Raw genomic sequence first — 11,455 nt, 5'->3', positions numbered from 1 at the left:
AACTTGAAAGATGGAGGACTGGCAAGACCGAGAAATAAATGAATTATTAAGGGAAGCACTAAGAGTATATCTTAGGAGAGATGAAGAAAGAACAAAAGCAAAAACCAGGGTTATGGTAGCCGTGGCCAGGGAGAGTGTAAGGGATCTCAAAGAGGATGCTAGGGGTGAAAGAAACACAAAATCTTTACCAGAAAAGGGAAGAGGAAGGAACCCACCATCTTGGGGTACTCCTCAGAGACCAAGAGAGACCCGAGCCTGTTATTATTGTGGAGAAATAGGACACTTAAAAAAACATTGCAAAAAATTGTCATTTGATGAGACTGTCGTAGGGGAGCAAGAGGCATTGGAAAAATTATTGAAAAGAGAAGTCAAAGAGGATTAGGGGTGTCATGGGCTCTATGCGTTAGGGGACCCCACGAAACATCAAGAAGGGCCCATAGTAAATTTTGAAGTAGGTCCCCAACATGAAGAGTTTGAATTTTTAGTAGATACTGGTGCCGATAAATCGTGTATTAACCGACTTCCAGTTGGAATTACGATTGGAAGAAAAACCTGTGAAGTCCTAGGAGCAGAAGGGAGCCTTTCAAAGCCTCAGTTATAGAAAATATAGAAATTAAAGGAAATTCCAAGAGATGTGTCACTAATTTAATATATCTACCCAAAGTAGACAGTAACTTGCTGGGAAGGGACCTGCAAGTTCAGTTGGGAGTAGGGATTCTTCCTAGAGAAGGAAAAAAGGTAGTACAAATGATGAGGCTGACTATTGGAGACTTGAAAGAAATCAAGCCAGAAGTCTGGGCCGAGGAGGGAAAATATGGATATTTAGATATCCCACCTATAGAAATAAAAATGCAAGAAAATACGCCTCCTATAAGGGTCAGGCAATATCCTATTTCTCTGGAAGGGAAAAAAGGACTAACCCCAATTATAACCCATCTACTCACAGAAAGAATATTAGAACCTTGTATGTCACCCCACAACACCCCTATTCTGGCTGTAAAAAAGGCAGAAAATAAGTTTAGATTAGTGCAAGACCTAAGAGAAGTAAACAAAAAAACAATTACCAGGCACCCGGTGGTACAAAACCCCTACACACTCCTGAGCAGGATCCCTAGAGAACATTCCTGGTTTACTGTAGTAGATCTAAAAGATGCTTTTTGGGCCTGTCCTTTGGCAGAAGGAAGCCGAGATTGGTTTGCTTTCGAATGGGAGTGCCCTGAAAGTAAGAGAAAGCAGCAACTAAGATGGACTCGTCTTCCTCAAGGGTTCACTGAAAGCCCAAACCTTTTCGGGCAAGCCCTAGAAGAGTTACTAAGGCAGTTTATCCCTAAAAATAATGTACAAATCCTGCAGTATGTAGATGACCTCCTAATATCGGGGAGAGAGAAAGATGAAGTGAAAAAAACCAGTATTAATCTCTTAAATTTTCTAGGGGAAAAAGGCCTCAAAGTGTCAAAGAACAAATTACAGTTTGTAGAATCACAAGTCACATACCTCGGACACCTCATTGGGGAAGGGTGTAAGAAATTAAGCCCTGAGAGAATCTCAGGTATACTCTCAATCCCAGCTCCAACCACAAAAAGAGATATAAGAAAATTATTAGGACTATTTGGTTATTGCAAGCTATGGATAGAAAAATATTCCCAAAGTGTTAAATTTCTCTATGAGAAGTTAGTCCAACCTGAACCTGTAAAATGGACTGACAAGGATGAAGAACAATTGAAAGACCTAAAGACAAAATTGTCTTCAGCCCCTGTCCTGAGTCTCCCAGACCTTAAGAAAAAGTTTGACCTATTCATTAACTCTGAAGGGGCAATAGCTTATGGAGTATTAACCCAAGAATGGGGAGGACACAAAAAGCCTGTCGCATATCTTTCCAAACTTTTGGATCCAGTTGCAAGAGGGTGGCCGGCTTGCCTCCAGGCTGTAGCAGCCACAGCTGTTCTTGTGGAGGAAGCACAAAAGCTGACACTGCAGGGAAAAATCATTGCACACACACCCCATGATCTCAGGACAGTGTTGAGCCAAAGGGCTCAACAATGGCTGACTGACTCTAGAATTTTAAAATATGAAGTAATTTTAACCGGCACCAGTGATTTGGAGCTAATCACATCAAAAAGTCTAAATCCTGCCCAGTTCCTCTCAGGGGAACCCACACCAAACTTAGAGCACAATTGCCTGGAAATCATAGATTTACAAACAAAAGTAAGGGAAGATCTTGAAGATACACCTCTACCATGTGGGAAGGTGCTATTTATTGATGGATCATCTAGGGTGACAGAGGGAAAGAGAATATCAGGCTATGCAATAGTCGAAGGTACAGAAAGGGACAATTTAAAAGTTATAGAAAAAGAAAAACTGCCCCCCCATTGGTCTGCCCAGTGTTGTGAAATCTATGCCCTCAAGAGGGGATTAGATTTATTAGAACAAGACCAAGGTACAATCTACACAGACTCGAGATATGCATTTGGAATAGTACACACATTTGGAAAAATCTGGGAAGAAAGAGGCTACCTAAATTCAAAGGGGAAAAATCTGATACATAAAGAATTAATTAAATTGGTATTAGAATCTCTTATGAAGCCCCAAGAAATAGCAATTGTACATGTCAAGGGACATCAAAAAAAGGACACATTTGAAGGAAAGGGCAACCAAGTAGCTGATCAAGCAGCCAAAGTAGCAGCTCAAAAGCTGGGAGAACCAATAAAAATTCTTACTTTAAATGATGTACCAGCTAACAAAGTTAGTGAACCCATGTATGATGAAAATGAATTAAAAGAAATAAAAAAGTTAGGTTTACACCAAGGGAAGCGGGGGGAATGGCTGACCCCAGATGGAAGAACATTCCTAAATAAAGCAATAGCTCAAAAAATACTGGCAGAAATCCACAGCTTAACCCACTGGGGCACCCAAGGGTTGTGTGATCATTTCCTGAGGGAAAACCTATGTGTTGGAATCTATAACCTGGCCAAAGCAGTTACTGAAGGATGCCTAATTTGTCAAAAAGTAAATCAAAAAGTAATAAAAAAGCCCACACCAGGAGGAAGACAAATAGCATTAAGACCCTTTCAAAGTATACAAATAGACTTCACAGAAATGCCTCCAGTACAGGGATATAAGCACCTTTTGGTTATAGTTGATCACTTAACGCATTGGATAGAAGCCTTCCCTACAAAAAGGGAAACAGCACAAGTAGTAATAAAAATACTATTAGAACACATCATCCCCCGATATGGACTGGTAAATAACATCGATTCAGACAGAGGCCCCCACTTTGTAGCACAAGTCCTGCATGATGTTGTTAAAGCCTTGGGAATTAAATGGCAGTTGCATACACCCTGGCATCCCCAAAGCTCGGGGAGAGTTGAGAGGATGAATAAAACCCTCAAAAATGTATTGACTAAATTGATAACAGAAACTGGAATGAATTGGCTAAAATGTCTGCCCCTAGCACTCTTGAGAATCCAAGTTCGGTCAAGGTCAGACATAGGAGCTTCACCATATGAGATGATGTTTGGACTCCCTTTCTTACTAACTCCTTACAGCACTGCAAATTATTTAGAAGGGGAGGCAGCCACTCAAGAATATATTCAAACAATTGGAAAAACATTGGCCGATCTTAAGAGAAGAGGGTATCTTCCTCAAACCTCCCCCTTAGATGCAGATGTACACCAAATAAAGCCAGGGGACTGGGTCCTAATTAAATCTTGGAATACCACTCCACTAACTCCCAAATTCGAAGGTCCATTCCAGGTCCTGCTCACAACCCACACTGCAGTGAGAACCCAAGAAAAGGGCTGGACACACATATCCCGAATAAAAGGACCATTGCCACTTCCCAGTGACTCTGTTACCCCAGCAGAGACTCCCTCTGAATGGACTACCATTAGAGATCCAAACACACTTAAAATAACCTTCAAGAAACGACCAAAGCCCAATTAGATCATAAAATGTTCTCTGTAAGTTGTTGTTCTAAGTTATTATAAAGTGTTAAAAAGGTTGTGATAATAATATCATTACAGATCTCTTATAGGGCACACCACAGAAAGCCTAATCAAAAACTGAACAAGTGGGAGCACACTGAAAGAAACTCCATAAGGCCAGCTAAATAACTTCCCCAACCCAAGAGGCAAGACCAGGTGAGATCGAGATAATGGTTCATACTGGACTCTTGGGAGGACTAATTATAGTCCTATTGATGAGCAAACCCACCGAAGGAGCATGCTCTAAGAATGACTATCCCACTTCCCTAACCCAAGAGGCAAGACCAGGTGAGATCGAGATAATGGTTCATACTGGACTCTTGGGAGGACTAATTATAGTCCCATTAATAAGCAAACATGCCAAAGGAACATGCTCTAGGGGCTACCATCTCATCTATGATGAAGAGAATCTGCAGTCCCTTATAAGAGTTCACACTCATGTGAGTCCCACGTGTTTTAATATAACCCAAGTATCTACTTGCCGAAAAAATGAAAAACAATATTGGATGGTAAAAATTGCTGCAACGTTTATGCAGCACCTAACTAGAGAGTGCCCTATAAGAGAATTGTTTTACCAAAAAAAATTAGACAATCCAAAGGGAGTTGCAAATTTAATAAAAGAAAAGCCACTGAATGAAATTGATGAGCCCCTTAATAAAAACTTACCTATTGACTTATTTATTGTAATAAGCATCCTTGCCAGCTTTCTACTCCTTCCCTGCATATTCCCCTGTTTAATTCGAACTGCAACCATTCAAGCAAGCCCCAAACCTACTGAAATAAGACTAGAACCCCAAACTGAAGAACTGAATAAAGCCAAAAGAATATATAACCAATACCAGAAATTAAAAAAGATATACTCCCATGAATCAAAAACTGCCAATTGATGCGGGCAAAGGCCCGATCAAAGAAATAGAGGGGGGACTGAAATGAATAAAATGTAAGAGATTCCCATTTTCTTACACAGTCTGCCATTTGTTAAAAAGTTGTACTGTTTCAAATATTATGCCAGTTGTAAACCGGTCTGTTAAGCTGTTTGTACCAAAGTTTGTACCCTCAAAAATCTTATTCCAAGTTGTATACCCCCTCTAAAACCCCGGGGTCCCCCCCCCCTTCCGTCGGGCTAGGCTGTCGCCGTTCCCTGCCGGCTCCTCGAGCTGCTGGCCCCGCCTAATAGGAAAATCCAAGGACTTCCATGGTGCATCGCTCCAAAACCGAAGTACAGTTGCCGGCAAGCGGACCCAAAAGCCGCGACCCAGCACCAAATCCAGGTAAAAAGGGAGGCACTACAACACCGAGAAGACCCTCAGCTACCTAAAGACTGAATTCTGCTTCTGCCGCCTCGCCACGACCACAAAGGGACTGGGAAGAAGTGACACCCCTAGACCACACGAGCCCAGTTGGGTTGCCGGGGATTCCCGCGAGATCGGAGCTCCCGACTTTGCTGCGGCGAGAGCAGAAGGTCCGACTGACACCTGATCCTCAGCGGCGACAGGAGCGAGGGCGGCGACAGGAGCAGCGGCGGCGCAGGCGACCCCTCGAGTTCCCCCTTTAAAGAGCTGACTAATAAAGGCTTTTCAAAGGAGCAGGTCTCCTGGCCCGTTTATAACACCTCCCAGGGCCAGCTCGTCCATGGATGGGCAGCAGCAACTGCTGCTCAGGGCCTTGAGGGGAGTGGGAAGCTCCAGGGATGGCAATGCCTTGGCAGTGCTGGCATTAGGAGGGAGAGGATGGGTGGAACAGGGAGAGCACCCTGTCAGCACCAGTGCCACTAGCACATCCCCAGCACATGGAGCCAATGTTCCAGGAATCCTGGGGGTGTCTCTGCCCCCTGCTCCCCCACACCAGAGCTCATCCTGAACCCCACAGCAGCCTCGATGTCCCATCTGAGTCTGGCCTCAAACTGGAGCTGGAAGTGCTGCAGATCCATCATTCCCTGCTCACCTTCCTCCAAGGGGCTTTGAGCTTCCAATCCCATAACCAGGTCATACAGGTGCTTCCCATATGGGCTCCCCTTCCATGGGGGTTCCATCCTGGCCATGGCACACAGTGGCACCACTCCTACACCCAAGGTGACCCTGGCATCCTGATTCCCCAAACACTCCTGCACCAGGGACATGGTTACCCCCAGCATCCCAATCCCCCCAAATGCTCCAGCTCTGCCAGCCTGGCAGCCACCCCACTCCCAAATGGGATCCAGTCAAGGGCGAGTTAATAAACTTGACAAAAAGCTCCTTTATGTGAAATAATTAAAATAACTCCTCCAGTCCTGATGGACATCCAAAACCATCAGCAGCTCTGCAGCTTTAATGAACTTTTCAGATCCAGAGGCTCCTGGGTAGGATTCTGCTGATCCCTCACTGCCACCTGGCCCCTGGGAGCAGAGCAGAGCCACTGCACGGCCTCAGCTCCCATGTTCCGGTGGGCACTGGCAGCAGGGTTTGATGTCCCCTCCTGCCACAGACAGGGACAAGGGTGCTCCCAACCAAACCTTTCCCAGCACAGGGACTTCTGCAGGATCTTGCACTGGGGTGGATCAGGAGGCAAAGCAGGTCCAGCACATCCCTGCCCTGTGGAAACCCCTTCTGCAGCTGCCTTGGGACACATATGGAGCACCAGGAGTGATCCCGCGGGGCTGGCAGGCTCTGCACCCCCCAGTCCATGCTGGTCCCACCCGGAGCAGCCCCAGAGCCAGAGGGACCCTCCCGCACTCCCGCTCCTGGCCGGGGGTGGGTTCCAGGAACCTGTTAAAGCCCTTTACCCTTTTCTGGGAGGTCCCAGCACATTTGGCACTTCCAGTTCTCCCTGCAGGCATCAGGGCCCAGCGAAGCTGTTTAGAATTAAAAAGCCTTATTTCATTCCCACTGGGATCAAAGCAGGCAGATAGGGAGGATTTTCAAACCAGCAAACCACATTTGAGTCCGGCTGGTGCACCTCGGGGCTCCCCCATCCTGACCCCCATCCCGGCATTCCCTGCTCACTCCAGCAGGCTCTTGGCATGGTCCCAAAGGTTCTGGTTGTGCCCAAGCAGCTCCAAACTCTCCTGCTGTGTTCTAAGGCTCACCTCACCCCTCCAGGTTGGATGAATTTTCTCCAACCTCTCTTGGTTGGTGCCTCAGCTCCATTTTAACTCTGAAATCTCATGAACCAGACCCATTCCCTCCCATACCCCTGTGGTCACCCCAGAATCCAGTACCCACAATTCCTGACAGGAAAACCTGGACTGGAGCAGGTGTGGTTTGCACCAGGCAGGAACTTCCATGGTTCCATCCTCTCCTAAAGCAACTCTACGGTGAGGAGGAGCTGGCTTCACTCCCTTCCTGCTTTTCCCTGTGCTTGTCTGGAGCTCATCCTGCCAGCAATGGGTCATCCCTGTCCTGTGCCACCCAACCAGCCACTCCCAATAGGCTCTGCCTGCTCCAGAGCACAGGAGCAGCCCCTCAAGCCTTAGGGGAATCCAGTGGCCCCCAGGAGACTCCAGCTGCAGGGACAGAGCCATGGAAACACAGAATCATTTGGATTGGAAAAGACCTTTAAGATCACCAGGTCCAACCATATCCATGGAGTGCCTAACCGTATCCAATCATATCCAACCCTGAGTTCATCCAATCCTGAGTCCATGCTGTAAATATTGGACAAATGTTGGGATTTTTTTAGAGAGTGTTATATTTGGATTGATTGAGGGTGAGCAATTCCAGACTGGGCCCTTTGGCCTGCAGGCCCTGTGGGCCCCTGAGCCCATAGGGCCTGCAGGCCACAGTGACGCAGTTAGAAACTCACAGTTTATATTAAGGTGTTTTGGGAAGTAATGGGTTTCTAAATGTAGAATTGTAGTTCTGACACTTGAGCCACCTTAAGACTTAGATAAATAAGGGTTGTTTGCATTCTTTGTATAGCCTGTAACTGTAAACTATGTAGTGAACCTATATAACTCGCCACGGGCTGAAAATAAAGGGGAATTCAACATGGTGGCCGCATTGGTTTAGACATGTCGTCTGTTCTGTCTGATCTCCTAATAGTCAGGGACCCTTGCTACAGACAAAAATCTCCAAACTTTTCCTGACCAAACCAAACCCATCAGGTCCTTCCGGGACCAGCCAGTGAGGATCTGTCCCAGCCAACCCTTCCCAGATCTCTTCAGCTCAGGCTGCAGTTTCAAACCTGGGGCAGAAATAAAGCCCACGGGAGACAGCCAGGATTCCATAGGAAAAAAACCCCTTTTATTTAACAATATATCAGGTTCCATCATGGTTCCATGGAGTTCAGCTGCCACAGAGCTGTTACCAATGCTGATGATATGCTACTGGGTGGGAGAGCTGGGAGAAGGCAAAAGGAATCAAAACCAGGAACATGACATGAAGAAAGAAGATCTGCAGCGCCGGGAGCGTGGCCAAGGGGATCCCGGCACCACTGGAGGCCCACCAGGAGCCAAGGATGATCAACCAGCGTAGGGACACTGAGATCAGAGCCAGGATGTGCCCCTGCAGCTGAGGAAATGCTGGCACAGAGGAGCCTTGTTCCCTCTGTGCCCAGTTCCCCGCATGGTGTCCAACCATTCCCACTCGGCCCAAGCCCCGTCCCATGTGCCCTACACCAAGAGCACATCTGGGCTCCAGCTCTGTATCCACCTCTTGGCTAAGGGCAGTGGAGGGTGGACAGGGAAAATCAGGCAGCCCAGCTGCTCCAGAGGTACCATGGCACAGGGGTGGGGCAGCGGCAGCCCCGGCTGGTTGATGGCAGGGCTAGGCCCCTCGGGACAGGGGACAGCACAGATGTGACATTGTGGGATGTGGAGGTGGCACAGCTCTGAAATGTTGGAGAGCAGTGAGGATGCGCAGGGGCGCGGCGCTGCCGGGATGGAGAGAGTGATGTCCATCCCTGCTCCAGCACCTCTGGAACCTCCCAGGAACCCTCTGCCGATATAATGCAGGTTCGCAGCCTAGCTCCTGGGAGCAACTGGGAGAACTGGGGGCTCCCTGATGCCTTCCAGCTGCCCATGACAAGTGCCACATGACACTGAAGATGGCTCCAGGCACAGCCACCACTCCTGGGCAGGGACCCTGCACTGAGGTGGGCACAGCTGAGGAGAAGCCACCCCAGCCCAGGCACCAAGAAGAGATGGGGCCATGGTGAGCTGACAGTTGGCAAACAAAGTAGGCAAATAGAAAACAGGGATAGTTGGGAAAGGGATCTGTACTAGGAGCAGGTCCACAGGCCCAGAAAAGCAGAGCATGATCTCAGGATGGTGCATTGAGTTCTGCATCCCCAAGTCAGGGATTTTTTGGTCAAAGATAAGAAAACAGATAAATTTGATGCTCCTTTAAGTCATCATGTGTCCCCAAGTCTCTGCCCATGGCCAGGGCAGGGCTCAGAGCTCTTGGACTCACAGGGAATGAGCCACAGATTCCAGGATGGAATAGAAGAATCCCAGATTCCTGCCTCACTCTCTGCTTGGAGCCCATCTGATCCTGCATTATATTGAGGGCAGGTCCCCAGTCCCGATCCTGGCAGTTCCCACACTCCAGCACAGCCCACAGGCTCTGGGCTGAGCACTATGACAATGTTTTACATCCATTCTTGTGGTTAAAATTTCTTTTTTGGTTTCATCTTTTTTTAAGTTCTCATTTGTTTTTCTAAGAAAAAGCAACCAGAAAATATTTCAGAGTTTATACAAAACATCTTTACATTATTTCTTCCAAAAAAGACTAGTATTTACACAAACAAAAGGGAGAGGGAAACAGGACTTTAAAAAAAAAAAAAAAAAAAAAAAGAAAAAGAAAGATGAATCAAATATCAAATTTCAATGCTTTCCATGAAAAGAACCCAAGGGACATGCTCTGATCCAGGACCCAGCAGCCCGAGGTCCTCAGCAAAAACCAAGAGTTCTGATTTCACCCTTTGTTCACATATTTACAAGGTTTTGCACCTGTTCCCAGCAGCAGGAGTGGGACTGGAAGCCACCAGCACTGTCAGATCACTTGGTACAACCCGTGGCCAGACTCTGTCCCTTCTCCACCAAAACCAAACCAAAACTATATCGTCCCCTCACTTCCCTCTCTACTCCGGCCACTACTCTTAAGGGATTCCACTGTCAGTCACCATCACCACTGCCACCACCACCCAGCAGGACTCTGTCCACTTTGGGAAACACAGGGTAAGGTTTGGCAGAGGGAAGAGGGAAAGGGGATTTTTTTAAGATACAATTCTCTGGGATTTCCCATCGGAGAATGGGGGTCCTGGTGGGGGCAGCTCCCAGGCTAGGATGAGCAGTGGATCCCACAGAGGAGAGAGGGATGGAAGGTGCTACACAGGGAAGCAGCTCTGGGATGAGGAAATGGGGGGAGTACCTGCTGGGGCGTCTCTCCCGAGGGAAGCAGCTGGTTTGAGGCCCTGGAAGCAGAACCACCTCAGGATGCTGAGGGCAGGAGGGGAGCTGGGACACCCTGCTCTGCTCCAGCCCAAACTCCTGCCCTAAACTACAAACCCAACAATGTGACACCACAGGTTGCTCCCATCCCACTCAGGGACAAACCTCAGAGCAGCAGCTGGGCCACCAAATCCCCTCGGGGCCACCAGATCCTCCCAGGCCACAGACCCCCCCCATCCCTGCTCTGCCCCCGCCCGCCCCTTGTCAAGGCACTTTAGCAGAGCAGCTCCCTTGCTCTTTGGGCACTTCCTAACGCAGGATTTGGGACCCTGGGGACAGGCGGGAACAGTCTAGGCAGGAGCAGCCCCACTGGCCCCACTCCTGCTCCCTGAGCAAAAGCAACTACTGCTGGAAGGAAAAGAAAGTGAGGAAGGGGGGGACAGCCTGAGGACAGGCAGCGACAGGGCACCGCCAACCCTGCTGAGCTCATTGGCATCAGCCGCAGTGCGGGCGGCTCCTCCTGGGAAGAGGAAGCTGGGAATAATCCCACCAGACAGGCTCAACCCCATTCAGGAGATGGGCAAGGCAACGGCAGAAGAGCCCGGGCTGTGGGAGCCCCGGGAGGTGGCAGGACAGGGAATGCTCCTGATCCAGGAGCAGGGTGGGGAACAGGCATAGCGGGGGCTGGTCCCCAAAGCAGGTCCTGCTGAGGGGAACTGGATTCTTCAGGTAAACCAGGAGGGTGGAAAAGCCTTTGGCTCAGCTCCCAACTAACCAACCAAGCCAAGCCTGGTGCTCCAGCCTCTTGGGGGCTTCCAGCCCCAAGCACCAACCTCCTCCTGACACTCCTGGCACAAGCTGCAGGTTGGGAACCTTTGTTTTCCAGTTTTCCTTTCCAAGGACAACCACCTGCAGTATGCCCAGCTTGGGAGGGGGCTGCAGCTTCTGCTTGCCACCACCTACTTTGCCTCCAGCAGGCTCAGCCCCAGCCCAATAGAAAGCCAAAGGCTTTTTCCCACAGTGGGATGCTCCAGAGGGGTCAGGAAGAGCTGCCAGGCCACAGCTGCTCCACGTGGGGCAGGAGCAGTGTCTGGCCCCTCATGCA

At 48.6% G+C, this 11,455-nt stretch overlaps 1 long non-coding RNA gene across 1 annotated transcript in view; it reads right to left on the bottom strand.

Annotated features, from left to right (window-relative positions):
• Window positions 1-11,455, bottom strand: part of LOC136373384 (uncharacterized) — a 455,798-nt gene that overhangs the window by 317,511 nt on the left and 126,832 nt on the right. The gene's annotated exons all lie outside the window — the stretch shown is intronic.

This window comes from Sylvia atricapilla, chromosome W (assembly GCF_009819655.1).
Source record: "Sylvia atricapilla isolate bSylAtr1 chromosome W, bSylAtr1.pri, whole genome shotgun sequence".
NCBI classification, from domain to species: domain Eukaryota; kingdom Metazoa; phylum Chordata; class Aves; order Passeriformes; family Sylviidae; genus Sylvia; species Sylvia atricapilla.
This window is presented reverse-complemented; position numbering and strand designations above follow the sequence as displayed.